This window comes from Lissotriton vulgaris, chromosome 4_1 (genome assembly GCF_964263255.1).
Source record: "Lissotriton vulgaris chromosome 4_1, aLisVul1.2, whole genome shotgun sequence".
Lineage (NCBI taxonomy): Eukaryota > Metazoa > Chordata > Amphibia > Caudata > Salamandridae > Lissotriton > Lissotriton vulgaris.
The window spans coordinates 416,126,320-416,144,117 of NC_141691.1; positions in this window are offsets into that span (position 1 = coordinate 416,126,320).

A 17,798-nucleotide genomic window follows, 5' to 3' on the forward strand; every position below is an offset into this window, starting at 1 on the left:
TGTAATCGTGCCATGTCTCAAAAATGGCTGCAGTTAATCCTATCATGTTTGGTATCATACATGTTGGAATCATACTCCTACACCGTAACCAGTGTGGGACATATGATTCCAAGCACTGGAAGCGCCCTCGGTTAGGCTCTCAGTGTTCCCGGTACCATCCTTCTTAACCCGGGCAGCACAAATTGGTTGCTGCCGACCAGAGACAAATTTCTGTCCTCCTGCTGATGAGCCAAGCTGGAGCAGAGGAAGGTGAAACAATAGGAATCCTATCACAGGGAGGTGTGAGCACCTCCCAGACAGGATTTAGTGGATAAGAGTTTGGCGGGTGCGCTTGCCAGCACCAAAAAGTCAGCATGCAGGGAACATTTGGTGTCCCTGTGCATAGTCCCGTTCAAATCAGTCGTTCAAATCTGTCCTAGGAGTCATTGGCTCCCGCCCTGGTTCAAAACTGGAAAAGGGACATGGAAGTAACCTCCCCCTTGCCCGGACTCTCCCCTGGGAGGGACCCATGAATCTTATCAACCCTTCCCCTAGGGTACTTAATGGCTTACCTGGGTGTAGGTCTTTAGATTCATCATGGGATAAGATTCAGAACTGAAACCACTGCACTTCTACAGTCTGGGCACTCCAGACTTTGATGAAATTCTATGGGCCTAACTTTGTCTCCCTTCCAGTCTGCTGCATTGTCTGTGCCTGTGTACCATACAGGATCTGTGTAGGACCTGCGCAGCATCCAAGACACCTGAATAAATCCCCCTTGAAGTGAAGAAGCCACTTGCCTGCATTTGCAGGTACCTCAACAGTGCTGCCTGGTCGGCCGATCCTAAACTCCTGTGGACTCTGAAGGGTTTAACAACACAGGTGGAACATTTCTATGTCCCTTGAGACCTGAGCTGCCCTCTCACGGAGTTTGAGGTCAGAATCCCTCGTGGGGGCTGCATTAACCAAACCTCTGTGCAGCGCATACTTTTGCAAGTGCAAATGCTTGTTGGCAACTTTGCGACAAGTGCATAAGTCTCCAAGTAACCCCAACCTCCACCAACTTCTTCCAGCAAGATCTTCAGCCACACTACCTTATGGACACTGTGGCCTGCTCCTTTTGGTGAGCTGCTCGAGATCCTCTCATGACTCCTGTACCTCCCGCCTGTGGGTCCATTTGAGGGCCACCTTTGTTTTCCTTGCGATCCCCTGATTTCTCGGCACCTGCTTTGACTTCATTGCTTCTGGTGAGTGGCCAGGAGGTGCCCTGGACCTTGCTGGTCCTAACGCTGTAACTTCTCGACATCCTATGTGTGTTTCATTTGCCAAGGCTTGTTGGTGCTCCTTTGTGTGGTTCTTTTAAATTTAATCTATACTATAAGATTGCATACTGCTAAAACAAGCTGCTTTACACTCCTTCAAGACTAAGCCTGAAGGCTGCTCTCTACAGCTACCCCTTGGATAGCTTTATAAGGTTGTCTGAGACCTCCTAAATAAGCATAAGGGTTGTCTGGACTGGTGCAAGGTGCCCACTTACATTAGTGCTAAACAGAACAAGATGGCTAGTCAGGTTTGTTTTATGATGAATTAGGACACACACAGCCAATTTGTGCGGCGTGAACCAGACGTTTTGTATTACAAAAAATGTATTTTCATTTATAATTGAGTTTCATTAATTCATCCATATGTCTTCAAAGGAAAGTCCTGTCAAAACAGTTGAATCAATAACATACTATTGTGTGCGCAATATATACAGATGTACAGAAGTTTACAGTGGATACTCAAAATTCACGACACCAAAATACAACTTATTACCTAGTTATTACATTCAAAACAAATTGCAACATGAAAGACATTTAAACAAGGAAAAATGCTACGCAAAAAGAACCAGTCCTTTAACTTAAATACCAGTGGACAGGCGGAACTAAGGGTGGAATAAGACTGCCTGCCTATCTCACTAGACCTGTGATAATGTGTTTTTAAGATTGCCAGCAAGGGCCCACTACAGTGGTATTGATTATTCCCTGGCTGCACCCTTCTTTCTTGTCACAGGCTGGGGGTCAACGCGTTTCGAACCGTAGATATTGAAGGTTCTCCTCAGGACGGGGACTGGGTATGATCTTCACTGTAAAGAAATTAAGGGATGGTGTCAAACTAATAGTGCAACAATGTAGGTGCCCACTCTGACTATAAAAGAAAGAGTGATTGCAATTTACCTGCACAACGCGCACAAAAGGCTGCAGGAGTGGAGATTAACTGCACATCAAGTCAATTTGTCTGGAAAAACAAGTGAGGTGGCAGTCAGGACTATTGGATTTCAAAGGTCACCATTAATGCATAAACACAGGTTGACGATTTGCAAGGGAACTGGCCCGTGTCGTACCTGTACTTAGTTGTAGACGCAGGGCAAGGAGGACTCAAGGATCGAGGCGCCCGCGGAACGGTGCGCGGTCGAACAGTGGAACGGCTGACCTTCTCTAATTTGCTAAATGAAAAGAAGCAGACAGCGCTGTAATGCATGGTGCCCCCACAGCTACACAAGTTCAAAACCACAAGGTGTTACATGGATTATGTCCTACCTGCGCGCAAGTACAGATGCAGGTAGACGGAAGCACCCGGGAAGGAGTCCGGGGGTTGCAGAGGGTGAGACTCTTCTGCGCTAGACCGCTGCAAAGAGCGTAAAGCATTAACATGCATACAAAGGCCAGGGTTGGTGTTTATCAGAGAAGGGACTGGGTTACAAGCAAAGGGAAAGCAAACTTACTCAGGCGGTAACTGGATTCAATCCATTCCGCTGCCACAGACATCAGGCGTGTAACTGCGCGGGCCGGCTCCGGTATGTTTTACAGGAAGCCCGATTGGGGACGTAGAAAGCGAGGGTGGACACAGGGCAGGCGCTAGGGTTGCTGGTACGTGTGGTTCTGCGAAACCGAGCGGAGAGGGTGTTGGTACTAATGGAAATGGATGCTGCAGCCGGAGTGTGTATTATTAATGCAAAATGAATGTAGAAGACTGAGGGCACAACCATCAATCCCAGGGATGTAGGGATGTCTCAAATTACCGGAGATGAAATATGTTATATAGTGACTGGAAACTTGCCTGACACCACCAATAGTTAACAAAGCGAACAGAAATTACTGTGTGAAAATGAGAGCAAGAGAGATGAAAAAGCAAAGGAAATTGCTGTGTGAAAGTAATAACAAATAAAATTGGAAAGGGATTTACAAACAGTATGAGCAGCACGGCTCACAAACAGCTCAGCGCAGGAGTGAGCATAAGAAGTGCAGGTGAAAAAGGGTTACAAATTCCCAAGTTCAGACAGTTCATTGAGGCCAGAGTTAGATGTATCGAACTTCAGGATGAGGTACGCCTCTTTCTGTGAAAGGCGTGTATCTGGGTCCCCGCTACCGCCTCTGATGACAGCAAGCACATCCATCTGATGTCATTTGCGGAATGTTTGTGTTGTAGAAAGTGAGAGACCAGCGGTGCCGTTAGGTTCTTGTTGTTTATCCTTGAACGGTGTTGGATGATTCTTTGTCGTACCTCCTGCGTGGTCTTTCCAATGTACACCTTGTTGCAAGGACATTGAATGGCGTAGACAGTGTATTTCGTTTTACAGTTCGTATGTTCATCATGACGCCAAAATTTGGTACCGTCTGGGAAGAGGGAGCCCTCCCTTGTGAGGTCACAGATGGTACAGGTCCCGCATTTACGATGTCCCTTGACAGGATTGGCCCCAAAGATAGTACTTTGAGTGTCTCTTTTGGTAGGGGGGCGTGTAGATGTAATCATCTGGCCAATGCTCCGTTTTGTTTTCAGGGCAAACAGGGGTGTGCCCACATCTGGTAAGATTTCCTCAACCAGATGCCAACACTTTCTGATGGTTTATTGGAGCTGATTAGTATGAGGACCAAAGGTGGAAAGGAAACACATACAATCCTTTGGGTCGCAGGTCTCGATCTTTTTTATAGGAGATGCTTGTGGACACTGTGGCCTGCTCCTTTTGATGAGATGCTCGAGATCCTCTCATGACTCCTGTACCTCCTGCCTGTGGGTCCATTTGAGGGTCACCTTTGTTTTCCTTGCGATCCCCTGATTTCTCGGCACCTGCTTTGACTTCATTGCTTCTGGTGAGTGGCCAGGAGGTGCCCTGGACCTTGCTGGTCCCAACGCTGTAACTTCTCGACTTCCTATGTGTGTTTCATTTGCCAAGGCTTGTTGGTGCTCCTTTGTGTGGTTCTTTTAAATTTAATCTATACTATAAGATTGCATACTGCTAAAACAAGCTGCTTTACACTCCTTCAAGACTAAGCCTGAAGGCTGCTCTCTACAGCTACCCCTTGGATAGCTTTATAAGGTTGTCTGAGACCTCCTAAATAAGCATAAGGGTTGTCTGGGCTGGTGCAAGGTGCCCACTTACATTAGTGGACATCATATACCAGGCCAGATTCCCACACAAGTTAAAAGCAAAAACGTGAAAGAGAAGAAAAGTGGATGGGTTAGAAACACCCTGGTCCCAGGGCTCCAAAAAAGCATTAAAAAACAAATCTGTGGGATTAATGGTAGATCTGTGAGTTAGGCTTTTTATTTTAATGAAGCACGGGCTGTCACGCTTCCTTTACTTTAGGCCCTAGGATGGGCCAGGTCCCTGGAGCAATGACAAATGGGGCCCCCGTAGTCCATGGACCACCAACTCCATGGGGCTAATTTGTCGAAGCCCAGGGGATCACCACCTCCTTGTGGCAATTTTTATTTGGAATGTGTGGGGGGCTGCCCGGAGACTGCCACCTCCCCAGGGTTAGTTTTTTTTTTAAAGCGGGGGACAGCCCCGGGGACTGCCGCCTACCTGGGGCAATAGTTACAATAACGCATTGCGGGCTGCTTCCCCTAAACAAGCGGGCAGCCACACACCTCTCTGCTGCCCTGGGGACCACCACCACCCCGGGGCTGTTTTAAAAATGGGAGAGGGCCATGAAGCCCACCCGCTGGAGCCATAAATGCCACCCCCAGGGTCATCTCCAGCAATGTCCTGGGTTGCCCACCCGTCGGACATTGCAGTTTGCTATGGTATGTCAGAAGCAGTGACCTCACCATTCAATAGCAAACAAGTGTGCTAGCTTTGAGCAAGCGGGAACACTTAGCTCTCGCTTGGTCAAAGGGAGCACACTTTGCTTTTTTCCCCCAGGAGGCTGCATATTAGCAGCTCCCTTGGGGTTAAAGGTAATGCCGGCTCCCACAGAAGACGGGAGACGGCTAGGACTGTGGGGGCCTTCAGGCTCACCCCACAGCCCCAAAAGCGATGGCCATGTCTCAGGGGATAGGGTCCCCAGGGCTCAAAATGGCTCGGGAGGGGGGCCACTTGGCCCCTCCCTTTTTATATTTAAAGGCCAGGCCCCGGAGGATGAGGTCCTGGTGCTGAAGTTGGCCTGGGGAGGGGGGCCGCGCAGCCTCCCTCCCTTAAAATAAAATAAAATATTTATTAAAAGGAATGGCCTGGCCCCGGGGGATGGGGTCCCGTGGCTGAAATTGTCCAGGGAGGGGGGCTGCACAGCCCTCTCCTTTTTTATTTTAATAATAAAAAAATTGGGTGAGGCCCCAGGGGATGGGGTCTGCGGGGCCCAAAAGGGTAAAGGGAAGGGAGGCCACACAGCCCTCCTCCTAAAATAAAAGAAAAGAAACAAAGCCAGAAACTCACTGGAGGCCCAGCCCCCTTTCTCCACTACTCTGCAAGTGCACCTCCTGGAGTGCTCTTGGTTGGGGGATGAACTCCCCTTTTCTCCAGAGGGTCCTTAGGTGCCAACTAGCCCACCTGTTACATCCAGTAAGACCCACACAGTGGGATTTCTGAGAGGTGGTTAGAGGCCATGGCCCTTTTTCCACCACTCTGCAAATCAGCCTCTCGGTGTACTGATGTTGGGACAATGAGGTCCCCGTTGTACCATGAGGGCCTCAGGACTAAAGTGGAATTTATCCCCCAAGTAGCAGTGCTCCAGGATATGCGTTTGCAGAGTGGTGCAGAAAGGGGGCGTGGCCTCTGACCATTTCCCAGCAATCCTGCTGTGTGGGGCTTACTGGAGATATCCGTTGTTCCCCAGGGGCCCTCAAGAGGCAAGGGTACTTCATTCCCCGAATAGTAGTGCGCCAGGAGGTGCGTTTGCAAAGTGGTGGAGAAAGGGGGTGTGGCCTCTGAATACCTCTCATCAATCCCTCTGTGTGGGGCTTACTGGAGGTAACAGGTGTGCTAGCTGGCCACTAAGGACCTCCAGCAGCACATGGGACTTCATCCCCCAACGAAGAGCGCACCAGGAGATGCGTTTACAGAATGATGGAGGCAGGCAGCCGCGGTCGGCAGTAGGAGTTCCTGCAGGGCGGTGACGTGGGGAGGGGAGGGGCAGGGTGGGGGGTAGTAATGTATGGATTACGGAGTTTAACAGGTAATTAAACATATAAATAAATAAAACAAATCTTGTTGCATGCACTGCATCATCAAATGTGATGCAGTGCACGCAACAAAATTTGTTTTATTTAATTAAATGTTTACTTACCTGTTAAACCCCGTAATCCATACATTACTACCCCCCACCCTGCCCCTCCCCACATCACTGCCCTGCAGGAACTCCTTCTGCCTACCGTGGCTGGAGACAGGGCATGGCCTGATATCAGTACTCAGCCATTTTGCTGTGTGGGACTTACTGGAGGTAAAAGGAGGGGTAGTGGGCCACCAAGGATGTCCTTGGGTGGCAACTACCCCTCCTGTTACCTCCAGTAAGTCCCAAACATTGGGATAGCTAGGAAGTCTTAGAAGGCCTTGGCCCCTTTCTCTACTACTCTGCACCCTCTGGCATGCTCTTGGTTGGGGGATGAAGTCTACTTTACTCCCGAGGGACCTTGGGGGCCAAGAAGCCCTCCTGGTAACCCCTATAAGACCTACACAGTGGAATTCTTGAAAGCTAGTCAGAGGCCCAGTCCCCTTCTCCACCACTTTGCAAACATGACTGCTGGTTAAAAAACCTTAGAAATTCACACAAAAAACAAAGGTGAAAGGTATGTTATAGTTAGCAAATAGAATTTGAAAAAACCTTAGAAATTAACAAAAACAACAAAGGTTACAGTCACATTTGCTAAAAGAATTTAAAACACCTTAGCAATTCACAAAAAAAAAGACAAAGGTTACAGGGGCGTTATAGTTAGCTAATAGAATGTAAAAAACCTTATGAATTCAAACAAAAAGCAAAGGTTACAGGGATCTTACAGGTAGACTGACATTTCACTTGTACAATACTAGAGAAATTCAGCCGTTATACTTATCTGGGTTAACTATAACTTGCACACCCGCAATTCACTGCTTGTGAACTCACATATAACATCACTCATGACATTTCAAATGACATCACTGATGATATATCCACACCATCTCTGACGTACCCACTCACACCCCTACAGAATCTTTTAAACACCCACTGCCTCTCCCACACATTTATTCACAAACCTATAGAGAGAGTCATACCAGTACTTGCACAGTTACTCACTAATTCAAAGATCTATACACATATCCACTTGCTCACCCATACTGCCACTCCTGCACCCGCACAGTCACAAATACAGCCACTGACATATCCATGCATATACCCACACAGGCACTCACATACTGAGTGAGTCACCCATAGAACTACTCACACACCTATACACTCACCCACACTGTCAATCATACAGGTATGAAATAACCCAAACAGTGACATACGTATCCATTTACTTGCTCATACAAATAGTAACACAAAGTCATTCACCAATGCAGTCACTGACAGAAGCATATACTCATCCATATAACCACTCTCACATTCACTCACTCATGCAAACAGTTACTCATATTCCCAGTCACTCACCTACATTGCCTTTCACATACACAGTTACTGACCCATACTGACACAAGCACTCAATCACCAACACAGCCATACAGACACTCACTCACCCATACAGCTTCTAAACAGTCACTCATACACCAACTGATTCACCAATACACATAGGTATATATATTTAAAACATAAACTTTTTTTAAAGTTCACAGTCACTGGATGATTTCATCCGTGACGTCATGTGCAATGTCATCAGGGATATCACTGACCATGTCATGAGTGATGTGATATGTGAGGTCATAAGCAGTGGGGATGCAGGCTATAATTAACTCAGCTAACTACAATAGCTGAATTTCTCTGCTTTTGTCAGAGTGAAATGTCAGCCTAGCTATAACAGCCATGTAAACCTTTGTTTTTTGTGTGATTATGTATATCTAAACATATATACAGATGGATATATATATATACATATATATATATATATATATATATATATATATATATATATATATATATATATACATATACATATATATATATATATATATATATATATATATATATATATATATATATATATATATATATATATATATATATATATATATTACCTACTGGCAGTCGCCAGTAGGTATATATAGTTAGGATTATTTTGAATAGGGATTTCTGAAACTTCTATGTTGAATAACTTTGGCGTTGATGGATGGAATTGGCTGAAATTTTCAGGAAACTGGCACATTTTGTTTCTGAGTGTCCCCTAAAAGTTTGGTGGGGTTTCGTCAAGCGTAACATAACTTTTTTTAAAGTTCACAGTCACTGGATGATTTCATCAGTGACGTCATGTGCAATGTCATCAGGGATATCACTGACCATGTCATGAGTGATGTGATATGTGAGGTCATAAGCAGTGGGGATGCAGGCTATAATTAACTCAGCTAACTACAATAGCTGAATTTCTCTGCTTTTGTCAGAGTGAAATGTCAGCCTAGTTATAACAGCCATGTAAACCTTTGTTTTTTGTGTGATTATGTATATCTAAACATATATACAGATGGATATATATATATACATATATATATATATATATATATATATATATATATATATATATATATATATATATATATATATATATATATATATATATATATATATATATATATATTACCTACTGGCGGTCGCCAGTAGGTATATATAGTTAGGATTTTTTCCCTATGGGATTTCTGAAAATTCTATGCCTAATAACTTTTGCGTTTGTGGACGGAATTGGCTGAAATTTTCAGGAAAATGGCACATTTTGTTTCTGAGCAGCCCTTGAAAATTTGGGGGGGTTTTGTGGAGGGGGGGCCGAGAAAAAAGGGGGGTCCCAAAACGCGTTTTTCCCATGTTAATTTCCATAGGGCGGTTGGACTCACTTTTAGCCCAAACGGCTGAATGGATTTTCACGAAACTTGGCAAAATTGTAGGGACTGTTAGCCCGATGTGCCTTTGCTAGGTCTCAATATATGTGCTTCAGTGGATTTTGAGAAATTAACGTTTAAATCAAGATATATATCTGTAACAGCGCTCCGGGCAGCGATCCGGTTAGCGAACCTTTCGCGTATCGGAACTTTGCGATGCGAAGCTGATTGGCCCTCCGGTGTCTGTCAACATTCTAAACAGTCCGGAGCGGCCGCCATCTTGTCTCTCGGTAGGATCGAGAGACAAGAGGAGGCCAAAACAAAGGGGGAAATTACCATAATGGGGCATAGTAGATCCTCGTTGACCCCCTAGGTTTTATGTGGAGGTTTTAAAAGGGCCTAGGAGGGTCCAAAAAAAAATGAAAATTTTTTTTTTTTGCGTGGTAAGCGCCAAGTTCGCGAACCGGAAAGCGTTCTGGGCAGCGAACTTTATGGATAAAAGAATGAAAGACTTTTCTAATACTGTATGTTAATTGTTTGTTGTTTTTCTTGTTTTTTTTTGTTTTCTTTTTTTAAAGTGTTTTTTTTATTTTGATTCTTTTTCATAATTTATTAAACTTTCTAACATTTCAGTGTCTGAAATGTTATTATTTTCTTGAAATATTGTTTGCAATCGGTGAGGTTGCAAAATGTCCTCATTTGCAAGGAGGACATCTACTGCTTGGACACATTGCAGCAGTTCATTATCCAAGCTTTCATCCATAAATTCCAGGTCAATTTGTTCATTTAATTCCTGGCTGCTCTCTTGCAGGTCCATCTCAAAAGAAACTTGCTGCTCGCCTTCCATTTTGCCTGAAATTTGGATTAAAAAAAATATATATTAGTAGAGATAGGGCACTGTTGGGATTAATTTTAGATAGGCAGTTTTTATCAGTGAATTTATCTTTTGGCAGTGTATAGTATGAGAGTGGAAATAGGACTATAAAAAAGTGTATGTGATTTAACCAAGACAAGCCTTACTCCATTCATAACTATAACAGAGAAGTCTATCTAAATACATTACTACTACAGAGGGATAGTGTATATTTAGCAGAAAAAGCCTACTATATTAAGTTATACTGCACAATATATTAAATTATAACTTACCTTCACAAAGAAGTTGAAGTTTTTTGAAGCTATTGAAATAGGAGGTACAACAAGAAGTAGTAGTCAAAATGGCTGTGTTTCCTTCTCTCCCTTTATATATATACAGGTATATAACCAATCAAATGTCAGGTAATAAAAGTAGAAAATGAAAGTAACATTTTCATTGGTTGTCAATTCCAACAATTCAGATGTGTTTTGTGAAGTAATTTACCTCACGGTACTTGGAGAGGTCTACAGGCTAAATGGCTAAATGAAATTTCAATGAAATTTGTGAGAATGGAAGGGATTGTTATGTAGTATGAGCTAATCTATATTTGGTGAGAGTGTCTCTAGTCGTTTTTCTGTAAATTACTTTCCCACCTTTTTTTTGGACCGCTTTCCGGGAAGCGGCCCGGTTAGCGAACCTTAAGCGTCACGGGAGTCCACCATTTTGTGTTTCGGTCGCATTAAGATACAAGATGGAGGGCAAATAATGTTTAGAATGGGTAGAAGGGGTCATGGTAGACTTATCTTGACCCCCTAGGTTTTCTGAGCGTGGCTGAGGAGGCTTATATGTGCGGAAAAAAAAACTTTTTTTAAAAAAATTCCGCGAGGTTAGCGAACCTTAAGCATCACGGGAGTCCACCATTTTGTGTTTCGGTCGCATTAAGATACAAGATGGAGGGCAAATAATGTTTAGAATGGGTAGAAGGGGTCATGGTAGACTTATCTTGACCCCCTAGGTTTTCTGAGCGTGGCTGAGGAGGCTTATATGTGCGGAAAAAAAAACTTTTTTTTTAAAAATTCCGCGAGGTTAGCTTTCGGTTAGCGAACCGGGTAGCGCTCCGGGGAGCGAATTTTGTGGATAATTAGTGAAAAAAGTTAGAGAAAAATAATAATTGTGAGTGATCAGATGTAGGGTAGCTCTGAGAAGAGCTTTTGGGTTTATGGTACATTTAGGTACTTATAAGTAGGTACCAATGCACAGTCTTAAATTCAGAATGAAAATTCTGTTGCCCTCATCTGAGAAGTGAACTCCATCTCCTCTGTAGATATCTTGCATGTAGTAACGCAAGTTATTGTTGTACAGAGAGCCCATTCCATGGTCTCTCATGTAAGCTGAAACAGATTTGTTTACATGCTTCCTCGCTTTCTCAATTTGTGGACAAAATTGGTTGGACCACCTCCATTTCTGTCTTTGGCATATATTGGAATATACCAAGGCAGTTTGAGGAAAAAGTGCCATTAATTGCTCAAAGGTGTCCTTTAAAAGCATTTCCAGACCTACCCCTGTCAAAGTGCCCAAATCATTACCTCCACAGTGCACTATTAACAGGTCAGGTTTTGGCAAATGCATAAAGGTTTTCACCAATGGTATCAATTGGTGACATTTTAATCCTCTTTGGCCCAACCACTTAATTTCCACATCTTGTAAATTGAGGTTAGGTAAATTTCTGCTCTCAGCATACCTTTGAGCCCAGTGGATGTAACTATGTCCAACAATCCAGACCTTAAACATGGTGGGAGAAGGTTGTTCTGCAGTCAGATGAAGTGTGGTAATGAAAGGGCAGTTGAAACAGTAGGAGTTTCTAAAGAAAAAAAACTGTGGATTTCCAGTGCTATTGATTCATTAGCAGTGATTGGTGCATTTCCATTTCTGAAAACAGAAAGTTAGGGTGCATGGATGTGTTCTTTGAAAGATGTAATTTGAATGGTCAAGAAAGAAACATTTAATGAAAGATTGCACTGGATACGCAGGTGCACTGAGAGTTCAGAGTTCAATTGAAACATTGTTGTGTGAATTTGCAAACATGAGAGGTCTTCCAGGAGGTGGTTGCTATGGAAAAAAGGCAGACAGGGCAGAGGGGGGAAGGGTTTAGATTTGAAAAAAGTGAGGGAAGAGGTATGATTGGCTAATATGAGAGATATGTGAAAAGAATATCTGTATTTCTGTGCTTTCAATAGCTGCAGCCTTTGGAGTGCATCCTTTTTCTTCTGCTGAAGACAATTTGGTGTATTTCTTAGACTGTTTTCAAAACTCAAAAAAGATTTGCTAAGGTGAGAAAAGATTTATTTAATTTAGATACAGAATAGTATGATTTAAGGAGAAAATGATGAAGAAAGCTGTGTTTTAAAAACGATTTAAGAAATCAATTTCATTTCTGGATATGTACTGCTAGAGCTTCATAGGTTGTTTTGAGCCATATTTATAAGGTATTTGAGTGTCTAAGATGTTATGTTTTCCTTTTAAAATGTAAAGTGTTCCTCATGGGGCAAGTGTCTTGTAAATATGCTCCCACTTGTGCTTGGCAAATTTAGATTTTGATTATGGGAGTTACCTAGCCATGTTAATAGTGTCCCAAAAATGGTGCTAGGGAATTGCAGAAAACACTTTCATGTGTCTCGAGGACATTTTTAGTCATTTCTTCATGAATGCAGGTATACAATTGATTTATATGCTGTGTTTAAAAATGAATTTTGAAATTAATTACATTTCAGGATATGTAGTGTTAGAGCTTCATAGGTTGTTTAGGGTCATATTTAGAAGGCATTTTAGTGTCTTTGATGTTATTTTTCCCTTTTTAAATGGAAAGCGTTCCTCATGGGGCCCTTAGCAGTTCTTAGCCATGTTATTTAATAGGAAGTGGATAACATGGCTAAGAGCATTTGCTGGAAAGTGCATGAATATTGCTGACTTTTCTGCGATGTTATTTTTCCCTTTTTAAATGGAAAGTGTTCCTCTTGGGGCAAGTGTCTTGTAAATACGCTCCCACTTGCGCTTGGCAAATTAAGATTTTGATTATGGGAGTTACGTAGCCATGTTAATAGTGTCCCAAAAATGGTGCTAGGGCATTCCAGAAAACACTTTCATGTGTCTCAAGGACATTTTCAGTCATTTCTCCATGAATGCAGGTATACAATTGATTTATATGCTGTGTTTAAAAACGAATTTTGAAATCAATTACATTTCAGGATATGTACTGTTAGAGCTTCATAGGTTGTTTGGGGTCATATTTAGAAGGCATTTTAGTGTCTTTGATGTTATTTTTCCCTTTTTAAATGGAAAGCGTTCCTCATGGGGCCCTGAGCAGTTCTTAGCCATGTTATTTAATAGGAAGTGGATAACATGGCTAAGAGCATGTGCTGGAAAATGCATGAATATCGCTGACTTTTCTGCGATATTCATGCATTGCGGCCGTTTTTTTTCACATTTGCAAGCACTTCTTAGACATGTTATCCAATGGGAGGTGGATAACATGGCTAAGAGCATTTGCTTCAAAGGTTGTTTGGGGTTATACACCATTTTTGGGAAATTATTAACATGCCTATCTAACTCCCATAATCAAATTCTAAATTTGCCAACCGCAGGTGGGAGCATATTTACAATAAATTTGCACCAGGAAGAACGTAAAATAGCATACTAGATACTCAAATGCCTTATAAATATGACCCAAAACATCTTATGAAGCACTAGTAGTGCATATTTCCAGAAATGTATTGGTTTTCATTTAATGATTTACTTCATTGGTAGGCCTTCACATGTTTTTTTATTTTGGTATTTTTCAGTGAAAATCTTATCTGCAACCATGTGTTGGCCTCACCTCAAATAAACAAAACAGGTGATGGACTGAATGTGGATGAATGACAAACATTTACCCCAGTCTAAAGATCAGGGCCTAAACAAATCTTTAGATAGGCTACATCTTATCGTCATCCATACTTAATGATTTAAAATATTAGGGAGTGATTTATGAGTGTTGTATGCCTTTTTTGTACCATTGAGTGTCATTTTTGTGATGCAGTGCTGGTGGAAAACATTTGCTATGTTAAATAATTAGTACGGCATTAAGTTTTAGATGACTGTTATTTATTTACTGTTTGCTAATAGTGGTTAATAACATTTTATATTATATTTTTCCACAGATTCAACTGCAGATTCTTTCATAGTTTGGAAAATGCCTTCCAAATGTCGAATACGAAAGGCTAGAAAACGTCAAAGACAGCAGGATGATGTTTTATTGCAGCAGTCCTCTTCCCCAAATACTTCTCAAAACACCAAGAAAGGTCCGGGTAAGAGCACGAAATCATTCTTAAGAAATATTTGTAGTAAAAAAAGTTTTGCTCAAAAAAATGTTTTAGTTCACAAAAAGAAAAGTAATTTAAATGGAAAGGAGAGACCCATCACAAATGTTACTGGTAGAGGAAGAGATAACTCTGTGCATGATAGTAGAAGGAAACAACAGTTTAGGGACATTCGAAGTCGAATGTTCCGTAATAGGATATTAGTTAATTTATTGAAAAGTATTAAAAAGAAAGGCCAACAGAAAGCGGCATTTTATAAGAAGAAGAAAAATGTAGAGAAAATTATTGATCATGCTTTTGAAATTAAGCGAAAGTTGTTTATTTTGGTAATCAATAGAATTAGGAAACTAAGCAAGGTAATTTCTGATTTCAAAACAAAAAGTAGATGGAAGAGAGTAGTAAATCGTACTAACTTTTGTGAAGTTTTTTCCGGAGAATGGATGCATAGTTCAAGTTCTGAGGCATTTTTTAATGAGGAGACTTATTTTCAGGATAATGATTTGGTGCATGCAGTTGACATCAGTGGTCGAGCTTATGAAGTGAAGGATGGTTGTCCAGTTGAAAAAGAACAACTTGTGACAACAGAGACAGAAGAGGCGCTAAGTGATGAGGTTTTAGGAAGACGTCCTAAGGGTCCTGTGTACATTTGGAAGTGTAGGTCTATTTGCAGTGTGCGACAGGTTTCCATCAATTTGCTTTGTGATTTTATACGGACATTTAATAAGAAAAGTTTGAAGCAGAAAATGAAGTTGTTGCAAGATTTAGATCCTTGCAGAGTGAGACAAATGACAGGTTTGCGTGGTCATTCACTGGCTTGTCTTTCCAGGAGAGTATGCCAGAGTGTTTTTCATCATTTCAGGATGCTAGCAGTGCATCATAATAAAGTGAGAAAATTAGTGAGAATGTTGTATTATGCTAAGAGTCCAGTAATTATGCTTAAACAATTATGTGCTGCTCTTTTGCATGGTTCTGAAATAGATGTCAAGAATATTTGTGAAGAAATTGAGTTTTGTTACTTTGGTAGTAAAGATGAGAATGTTCAAATTGACCCAGAAGTAGAAGGTAATGTTGAAGATAATGTACAGGTTTCCAGTACAGATAATTTTCAGAAGGAAATTGCCACGTTTCAGATGAAATCAAGTGAGAGGCCTAATTTCACTTGTGTATGTTGTCGACGCACTTATTATAAGAATCAGACTAAGTTAGTGGATTTATATGCAAAAACTGAAAGGGAAAATAATAGTGAATGGAAGGATTTTGCCACATACTTGATGGTAGAAAATTGTTTTGATTTGGGAGTGGACCAACGTGTGTGTACTTATTGTTGTAACAAATTAAACCAAAACCAGATGCCTGCTAGGGCAGTTCATAATAATCTGGAATTGGTTGAGATTCCTTCTGAATTGAAGGATTTAAATACTTATGAATGTATTTTGATTCAAAGTATCCATCCCTTTCAGGCTATTGTAAGAATGGAGCCTAAGACAGGGAAGTTGCCTCCAGCAGATTTACAGAGAGGATTAAAGGGAAGAGTTGTTTATTTGCCTCTAGATTTGAAGAAAAACATTAACACAATTGGAATAGAAAAAGTGGAAGAGGAACCTCTGGTTATCTTGGTTAACGGGGTTCAGACAAAGAATAAGAAAATATGGCAAGATTTAGTGGATGTTAGGAAAGTCAAAAAGGCAACAGTGTATTTGAAGAAAAATAATAAGTACTATAAGAATGTATATGTTGCAGAAGAGGAAGTAAGTGATGAAGAGGATAGCGATTTGTGTGCTGGCCAAATTGAGAAAGTAGAGGCCTCTAAAAGTGAAGAAATATATGAACATTATAGTGTTCATCCTTTGCATTCCAAGGAAGTCATGGGGAATGCTATTGAGTTGTTTCAAATGAAACAAGCCAAAGGGAGTCCCATTAGTGTTTGGGAGGAAAGTTTGGAAGCTCGGTGTTTCCCACAGCTATTTCCCACAGGTCAAGGAGGAAGATATGATGAGCGACCTCATCAAATCCCTGCGTCTGAATACCGGACTTTACGATTGTATGCAGAAGATGCTAGGTTTCGGCAATGCATTCCCTATTTGTTTCATCTCCTGTTTGAAAGCGATCTGTCTGGACTGTCATATGCAGTGAACCACATCTTAAAAAGTGGTATACAGATGCGAAACATCTCGGCAAGTGACTTTATGCATAAAGTCAATGTCCAAGACAGTATTTTGGATTCTCACTTAATTAATCTCATGGCGTGTCAGCGTGGTACTAATGAGTACTGGTACCGTCGTCATGGTGATTTAAAATGTATGCTGAGGAACTTAGGAACTCCAACATGGTTCCTCACTCTGAGCTGTGCCGAGTATGGCTGGGAAGACTTACTTGAATTTCTACGAGAGGCAAATGGAAATATTGAAAACATTGAATTCAAGACACCTGGAGAACTGTGTTCTTTGGATCCAGTGAATGTATGCAGGTACTTCAATCATAGATTTGAAGCTATGATGTCTTTCATCACAAATAAAAAGAATCCACCTCTTGGAGAGGTGTTGGATTTCTTCTGGAGAAAGGAGTACCAAGCAAGAGGTGCCCCTCATATACATATGTTGTTGTGGATCAAGGATGCACCTAAATTTGGAACAGATCCGGATGACTTAGTGATGAATTTCATAGAACAGTATTCTACGTGTGCTGTTCCAAACGCAACGGAGAAGAAAAGTCTAAGAGAACAAGTTCTACGTTTCCAAAGCCATCGTTGTGGAAAGTACTGTCGTCGTAAATTCAGAAACAAGGACAAGTTCTACACCAAATGTCGTTTCAACTTTCCATGACCGGTGATTTCTAAAGGAAGAGTGAACAGTTTGATGTCTTCTCTGCGACATAATGTGACGAGGAAATCACCCAAGAATACATACAATTTGAAAAGGAATGAAGAGTCCAAGTACATCAATGACTACAACCCAGTGATTTTGTCCATGTGGAATGCCAACATGGATATACAGTTTGTGGCTGACAACTGTATGGCTGTGGCTCGGTATGTGACATCTTACATCACCAAAAAAGAAAAGACCGAACTGAAGGATATGTGGGAGGACATTTCCCATGAAAAGAGCCTCAGCAAGAAATTGTACAGTTTCAGTCTGAAGATGTTGTTGCATCGAGAAATCGGAGCTTACGAATGTTCTGATCGATTGTCTTCAGCAAGTCTCTATGCCAAATCCAGGAGTCTCGTTTGGGCGAGTCTTGGTCTTGCTGCAACGCGAAATCGAGTTCTAAAACCTGTTCGGGAAATTGAGTATTTGGCAGAAAAGGAACCAAACAGTACCGACATTTTGAAGACCAACATGTTGGATACATATTATCCAAA